Genomic DNA, 9438 nt, shown 5'->3' on the forward strand with positions numbered 1-9438 from the left:
ATCCCCCTCACAACCAAACCTTTGGAGTGTAATCAACACCCACTCAAAACCTCCAGGCTCACAACTGCCGACGCTTATTAACGTTTCGAAGCCGACAAAGACCCACCAATCTTCAATACCCGACATCAACCACCCAATACAAAATAAAAACCAACCCACACAACAATAGTATAGCCGTTTCAAACCATATACCGGACGAACGTTGGTTTGGCTCGCGCCGCCATTGACGTCTGTCGAGCTTCAACAGTTCAAACAGTTTCACTACTAACCCAAAAACAATATACCAATATTTAACATACCAATATTTAACTAGTTTAAAGAAAATAACGAGACAGGACGAAGAAGAATGAACAATAAAACAATTTATGTATACCGATGAAGTAGAAAACTAACTCTTCACCTTAATCCCAAGCTCCACGAATCCTCCTAGTCCGTATCGTCGCGCTCCACCCTCCAGCAATCCAGCTTTTATCTCTGCCTCCATTTTTATTATTTTATTCTCTAAAAACCATATTCTCTAGAACAATATGATTATATACTTGGGTTTGAAACCCAAGCCCAATACAGACTCGGGCCCAGAAACCAGGCCCACATATCTCAAATCCAATCCAATAGATTTTATATAAATAATTAAATTAATTAATTAATAAATAAATACGTATTTTAAATACGGGCGTTACAGATTGCCTCATTATACGTCACAGGATCATCATCAAGGAGAAACGTGTAAAAGTCATCACCAAAATTGGTGGATTTTCTATCTCTTTTACTCTTCCGAATTTCTTATTCAGAAATTTCAGGATGTGTTGATTGTTGTTCACTAGGAGCAACCAACCTCTCAATGCCAATTTTCAAAGGAAACATATTCTCAAAGAAATCAGCATTTTTACTCTCTATAATAGTGTTAGCATCGACAAGGTTATTATCAGCTTTTACTACTAAAAATCTATATGCAACACTATTATGAGCATAACCAATGAACATACAATCAACAGTTCTTGGTCTCAATTTTCTCTTTTTAGGTTCGTTCACTAGAACCTTTGCAAGACACCCCCACACCCCCACATTTTGAAGTATTTCAGGTTAGGTACATAATCTTTCCATAATTCATATAATGTCTTATTCTCTGTTTTCTTGTTCGGTATCATATTATGTATATGGCAAGCAGATAGGATTGCTTCCCCCCACAAGTTCAGGGAAGCTCCAGAACTTACAAGCATAACATTCATCATCTCTTTTAGTGTTTTGTTTTTCTGTTCGGCTACTCCATTAGACTCAGGAGAGTATGATGGAGTAGTCTCATGAATAATGCCATTCTTGTCACAAAAGTCCTGGAAGGGGTTAGACTCATATTCTCCACCCTACCCTTGTCAGACCGAAGTCTTTTAATCTTACAGTTAAGCTGGTTTTCAACTTTAGCTTTGTACGTGAGACACATCTCACCTACCTCATGTTTGTTTCTAAGTAAATATACCATGATGTACCTAGAGAAGTCATCTATGAATGTAATATAATAAAACTTCCCCCTTCTAGACATGATATTTCTGAATTCACCCAAATCCGTATGAATAAGAGTTAGTAATCCAGTTTTATCTCTAGAAACAGTTTTGCAAGGTTTCTTTGTGGCTTTAGTCTCAGCACATATCTCACATTTATCATTAGAAAAATCAGAAATATCAGACAATAAACCACATGCTTTCATCCTTTTCATATACTGAACATTCACATGTCCTAGTCTACCATGCCATATATTAAAAGAGTCAAGCAAGTAAGTAGAAGCAGATTCATTCTTGTTAATAATAATGTTGTCAAGTACATTCAACATGAAAAAACCATTTATTATTACAATAACTTTTCCCAACAAAACTCTCATTCTTTGTCGAACTAACTTGTCACTTTCAAAAGTCACCTTGACGCAAACTTTTCCCATGGGACATAGAAATCAGATTCGATTTAATCTCAAGAACATGGAGAACATTACTAAGTGAAAGGGTTTTCTCTAAAGTTAACTTCAGAAGAATCTTGCCTGTTCCCTCAACAGGAACAGACCTTGAGTCACCTATATAGACCTTTTCATCTTTCACTAGTATGTAGTCTGAGAAGGCTTCAACATCACCATAGACATGGTGGGTGGCACCAGAATCTAGTACCCAGTTCTTATTCCCAGTGGCCATGAACACTTGTGACACTACAACATCAATTATATCATCTCCCTAAACTAAATTAGCATTGGGAGGATCATCAGTGTCTTTCTTGTGCCTGCACTGAAAAGCCTTATGTCCAAGTTTACCACAAACATAACAATTTCCATTGCCAGTACCACTCTTTTTAAAAGAAGTGCCTTTGACCTTGAAATTCTTATTTTTGTTGTACTTCTGCTTTTTAGAGGTTTTGTTAGATTTGCCGGGATTACCTTCAACGATATTGGCTTTGGAATGGAATTCCTTAGACAACACCTCATCCCGAGTCTTGTTATTTTCCTCTATGTGAATGTGAATGATCACATCCTCAAGAGTCATCTATTTGCGCTTATGCTTAATACTATTTTTATAGTGTTTCCAAGACTCGGGGAGTTTCTCAATCAAACATCCAGCAACAAAGGTTTCAGGTAAATCAATACCCTCAGTTTTCAAATCATTAATAAGCACATGAAAATCATGGATTTGAGACGTTACATCTCTATCCTCTCTCATCTGGAACTTTAGAAAAGTCCCAACAACATATTTCTGAGTATCAGCATCGTCTATTATGTATTTTTTGTTCAAACTCTCCCATTTATCATGTGCATTCTTATTTGAATAATAAATATAAAAAATTTCATTGGGCAAGGTACTCAAAATAGCATGACGATATACCTTATTCTCATTGAGCCAAGCAGCGTGATTTCTTTCGAAATCATTAGAACCCTCCATGGGTGCTGTATCAGTGAGATACTTTGCATAGTTGAGTACATCTAGGGCTATGAACACCCTTTCTCTCCATCACTTGAAGTGTGAACCGTTGAAAGATTCAATCTTTGACACATTGGGTAAGTTCTTGCAGCATTCAAGAGAGGTGCATCATCTCAAGATAGTGAAGTAACTTCCATGACTCCAGAATTGGTTTCTTTGTTCGGCGTGTCTGCTGGTGTAGACATCTTGATCCTTTCCTTAAGATTGTTAGATGTGAATAAAGAAAACAATAAAGAGACAAGAACAGCAGTAACAGGGAACAACCAAGGCGCCAGATAGGATGGGTCTTAAGGAAAGATTTTGCCCCTTCCAAAGCGTAAAGCGCAAAGAAGGGCCTCTTCCTCACAGGATTCAATGGTGTACAGTAGTTTGACTTTGCACTAGAACAAACTATTATCTAGAATAGCAATATAATACTTTCTGGCGGCTTAGTAAGAAGAGAAGAAGAAGAAGTGGGATGCGAGTTTCTGTTTCTCTGAGATCATGTGTTTCTCTGTTGAAGTGAATGATCTCTATGGACGCACAACCTTGTCTTTATAGAGGTTTGGTCGGTCTCCTAAACAGATAAGGAAGAGAGACCAACTCGAACAAGGACACCGAAACTTGCTGCTGAAGCAAAAGCAAGTTTAGGCTTTTGGTTAATCCACTACCCACTAGATACAACAATAAGCCCAAGCCCAAGCCTGACCCGGTGCGGGCGGGCGCGCGTGTGTGGTTTTGGATGAGTCCTCCCTCCTAACACAAAAGCATTTGTACCCTAAGGGCACGCCCTTATGGTAGAGGAATGTCCCTTATACTTCACTTGCTAGTGGTGGATAACCAATGTGGGACTAAGGGTGGAATTTGAGCTAAACAAGCTGAGCTTTACCATGCTCAAGCTCGGCTCGCTAATTACATGAGCTTTAAATTGAGCTCGAGCTCGGCTCATATAGTTAAACGAGCAAGCTCGAGCCGCTCGGTTATTTTACACTATAAATATGCTATTTGAGCTAAACGAGCCGAGCTTCATCAAGCTCATTTGTTACACGACCTTTACTTTGAGCTCGAGCTCGGCTCATATAGTTAAACGCAATGTTATCAGACCCAGCCAGAGGTTAACCCAGTGAAAGGACTGGGTCACTGGGTTAGTGGTTGGACCAGTGGTTCACTGGGTGGACCAGTGAGTCACTATTTGGACTATATACTATATATATTTATACATAACCAATAATTAGTAATAGTTGAGTGATAAGTTGGCATATCTTGATGTGTGCAAGTTGGTTGATGTGCTTGGGAACCAAGGTTCAAGACCGCCCACAAACAATTTATTTTTGAATTCTAAAAATACCACAGTCAGCAGATTGGCTCAGCCCGTTAGTTAACCGTTTGATTTAGCTGGATTAATAAAAAACCGCTTGAGTTAACCAGTTTAGCATTGGGTTAAGTGTTTAAATGATTTGATTATCAACCCAACCCGGTTAGGAAACCGGTTTGATGGTTTATTTGGTCACCCCACCGGGCCGAGCCGAGTCTGATAACATGGGTTAAACAAACGAGCTCGAGGGTTAAACAAATGAGCTCGAGCCGAGCTCAGAGCCCTCGGCTCAAATTCCACTAATGTGGGACTATCTATTATACACTAAGGGTGTGTTTGTTATGATGGAAACACTATGGAAAGGAAAGGAAAATAAGAGTGGTCCACCTTTTCCATAGTTTTTAAGGCGTTTGTTTACCCATGGAAAGGAAATGGGCTTTTCCATATGGAAACAAATGGAAAAGGTTTTGTGTCCTTAGCTAACCCCTGAAAATTTTGTGGAAAGGAAAGGAAAGGAAATAAATAGATAGGGACTTACTACTAATACACCCATGACCCAACAATACAATTATTCCTTTCCATAGCTTTTGCAAACAAACATGATTATTCCTTTCCCCAGTTTTTACTTTCCTTTTCCCAGTTTACCAAACACATACCATTTAAAATTATTTCCTTTCCATTCCATTCCATAGTGGACCACCCATTTTATTTCCTTTCTAAAGTGGAGAGAACACACTTTTTTTATTTCCTCCACTTTACACACACACTAGTGTTTAGAAATATTCAAGAGATTCCAACACATATCGCGACAATAATCCTTTCTCTCTACTCGGTACAAATGAAAGATCACCGAACAATTCTTGATCAAATCCATTAAACCATTAAACTGCATGTATCATGTCCCTACCAGGTAATTTAACTCCAAAATCATACTAAAGATGATTTATCCACTTTAACTTTTAAGTTTAGTCGTGGAGGCAGCAGTGTTTTAGTTACATTAATTATTCCATCTTAAAGCGCACATATACCAAATTATCGCGATCATATCCATAGGATTTTTGCTTCCAGTTCGGATGGCATTCACTATATATACTAGCAAAATACACGTGTTCAGCACATTAACGATACACAAAACTTATTGAAGAGAATGTGAACATAGTTATCAAGAGGAGAGTTAAGCTGCTCCATATTTAACTATAGTGTCTTCTGCGAAATTTTCATAGCTCGTGTCTTTTTGCATCTCAACGCCAAAAGTTTGTATAGCTGTAAGTATGTGAATACTTCTCGTGTAATTTAAATGGCCAGGTCAATTATGGTGTATTTTATGAATAGAGATATATAAAATATATACTGACACATATCTGAAAGTTTGATACCTATAATGTTTTAACTCAACCGCAAATATGAGAAATGATGATTCACATCGATGATTCTACATGTAACAATGGTACCATGCCTAACTAATACATTGACTATTATGAACCTAATATATCCAGTCTGATCTACCTAAATAATTTTAATCAAGTCAAGAACATGACACCATAACTTTTGATGGTTAAAATGGGCTGACTTCTTGTCCCAGGATAAATGAAGTTTCACTTATATTCAGTTAGCTCCTACAGTGTAATCGGGTTCAAAAGAGATACATACATATATGCTTGCTTAAAGCAAGTTGTTTTCAGTCACTATAGGATTGGAAATGATCACGATTATCACAAGCAAAATGTCTATTTTGCACAACAACTATAAGATGCAAACAACAATTAATTGTTTAGCTATTTTGCACAAAAACTATAATATCCAAACAAAGATGTAAGAAATTCCCTCAAAACATCATCGATGTAGATATCTTTCTACTCTATTTCTTACCCACCATCATTCAAGATTAATCCACAAAACCAAAAAATTATTTCCACATAGAAACAATTCAAACATAATATCCAACATTCACATAAAAACAATCAAATTAACAATCGCAGAAGAACTCACACACCAATAAGGTAGAGATCGAAACAGTCGACTAATTAATAGCTAACCAAAGAACACCATAGCCCAAAAAACATGCAACAACACCAATTGAAAGAATAGCCCAAGTGCTACAGGGTGCATCTCGTTCAAAGATAGCCGCCACTCAAGTTTGGACTTGTTACATACATTGGTGCACGCTTGAGGTTGCATTCCAATTCATCCCGCTTTGAATCTCCAAAAGATGAGAAAAGACCTATTCTTTGTATAACCAAAAGAAAACCATTGTTAAATCAATGCCTTATAAAAACAATTTATATACCTTTCAATAAATGAGAAACGGGTCTTACAACAACTATAGCAAGTGCATTGGCAAATAGTTCAACTGCTGATAGAACAGATTAAGTAAATAGATCCTCGACTACTGATTTGAATATCATTATGACATTGGGAAAAACTCTAGTACATATGGAAAAAGAAGCAACATGAGCAGAACAGGCTAATGGCCATGATATAGTAAAAGGAAAATCATAAATTGTGCATATTAAATTTGAGATATTAGTTATTGTTTAAGCTGCACCGAAACCAATAGCTACAATTAAGGAGCTCAAATTTTATCATCGACTCTATTTCCCAAACAAAAAATCAATCCTGTTCAATATGTGATTTTGAGTTAAGATGACCATCAACCATTTCTTATATTAGCATTAACTGATTCAATAGTTACTATACCAAATCTGTCACACCCCGAATTTCGACAGAATTTGGAAAAACAATATTTGTTTCCGACTCTTCGATCTTCGAGGTGTGACGCACTTTCAACTCCCAAAAACCCATAAATAGTTTAAATATACGGATAATTAAAAACCAATAAAAATTTTAACTTAAACAAAAGTCATCTTCATTACAAAAATTTACCAATAAAATTAGGTTACAAATCTCTCTTCAATAACTCTTTATTTAAATTTACAAATGAAAATACAAATAACCTTGTCTCAACTGAAAATCTATATCACTTCAAGGGAAAACAAAACATATCCTGAAATGCAACGCTAACGCAAACCACAAGCAGCAACCAACCTTCTTCAACACTAAACCTGTCAAGACTTATCAATTATGTTCATTTGATGAACACACCCGATAAGCAAACATGCAAATCAGGTCAGCATTATAAAAATGCTGGTGTGAGTAGCCCTAAAATACAATATATATATATAAGGCAATTAGTTCCTCTACCGAGGCGTCTTAACATCCAACGAATAATACAACATCCTTAAGTACCATAATTAAGGCAGGTAGTTCCTCCACTGAGGCGCCTTAGCTTTCCGACAATAATACAAAGACATTTAGTTCCTCCACGAGGCGCCTTAGGTTCTAACTAAACTAATAACCAGCCAAACATATTCTATACTTACCGCATTTCTTGCTCAATTACAGGGGGGGGGGTCGTCTCTGCACAAGTAATTAGTTTGACTCACCCTTCTGCAAAACCATATACAATCATCTATGTAAAAATATATCATTAACCAACATAGTACCATAATTATATTAATTAAGGTTTTCTTTACGTGTCCCTAAAATCACGTCGTATCTATGTCTTACCTAGTTTCCCTGGCTACCACAATCGCTTTCCAACGCCGAACATGTACATCCACATGCCTCCCCTTACATAATGAACCACTCCATGCGTAACTACCCTGGGCGGGATGCCGCACACCAGGTAACCCTCACACGAAAGCCATTATGCAAGTACTGCCACTATTCAGCATAAAATATCACGCGACTCGTTCTATTTTTTGCGAACGGAATAATCAAGCCACCATTCGGCTATGCCAGAAGGGCCATTCAGCTTCACTGAAATGCCAGAAGGGCCATTCAGATTCACTGAAACGCCCGAAGGGCCAATTATATCACATACGCCCATCACAAAGGCCAAATCATATGAGTTGTGGTAGCTAGGTTCTAGAATTTTCGTTACGTAATTTATTCAGGTGTCATACATTTATATCTCAGAACAATTCTTATTTCTATCCCATGCCAGTATACTTAATTGTCCTGAAGCTCAACGTTTCTCGTTATAATACAATCTACATTATCACTATATCACGTGCATGTCAAATACATTATTGCACTAAGCCAAATATATGTAGAATTATTTTAATACATCTCATAACAGTTTTCATTCTTTCACGTGCCAATATATTATTGCACTAAGCCACAATCCCGTGGAAAATACCCATAAATACTATACTATCTCATAGTAGCATCTCACAGATAAAATAATGGAGCGTTTATACATTTATTTCTCCAAAACTATTGTATTTAATATATATATCTCAACATATTATATAATGTCACAATTGCTTCAAACGTATCGCATAACATTTTTATAGCGTTTTAGGAATATTATATCTCCTAAAGTTTCTGTCTCATCACGTGTCAAAATATACACAATATCAACGTCAAATCTTTCTTAGATAATGACAACCAAATTATACAAGCTTCCACAGCATTTTCACATTTGATCTGTCCATAAAGTTATATATAAACAATGTAACACAATAAACAATCAACAGTCAAAGGCCAAACTCAACAGTCACCAATCCCAAACCGGGGTTCATCCAATTAGGTCCTAATCCAACTAACCAAAACAAAACCCAAAACCAAGGCCCAAGTCTTTATAACCTGGCCCAACAGTCTAAAAAATAACTTAATCCCACAAAATAACTTAAGCCCCAAAATAATTTAAGCCCACATCTAAACAAATAACTTAAGCCCACGTCTAAACAAATAACTTAAGCCCACAAAATAACTTAAGCCCCATAATAACTTAAGCCCACAACAAAATAAGAAACCGGCCCAAAGTCCAAACCAAGGAACAGAACCGCTGGTTCATCTTCTTCCTCACCAGTGCATCCCCTTCCTCACTAGCACCTCCCACCACCGACTTTGCCACCACCAACAAACCATTAGGTTTTCACCCTCGACAAAAACCCCATCTTTCTATACCCTAAAAATCCAATTCCCTCACACTTCCAAATCACGTTTTCGACTCGTGAAATAGAAAAATGCAACTACTCACCTTAATTAACAGCTCGATGAATTTCTCCTAGTCCGAGTCGTCGCGCTCCAATGCTCGAGTAAATAAGCCGCCTCCATTTTTATTATTTTTTTATCTAAGAATCATATTCTCCAGAACAATATGAATATATACTTGGGTTTGAAACC

The sequence above is a fragment of the Coptis chinensis genome, chromosome 9, assembly GCF_015680905.1.
Source record: "Coptis chinensis isolate HL-2020 chromosome 9, ASM1568090v1, whole genome shotgun sequence".
NCBI lineage: Eukaryota > Viridiplantae > Streptophyta > Magnoliopsida > Ranunculales > Ranunculaceae > Coptis > Coptis chinensis.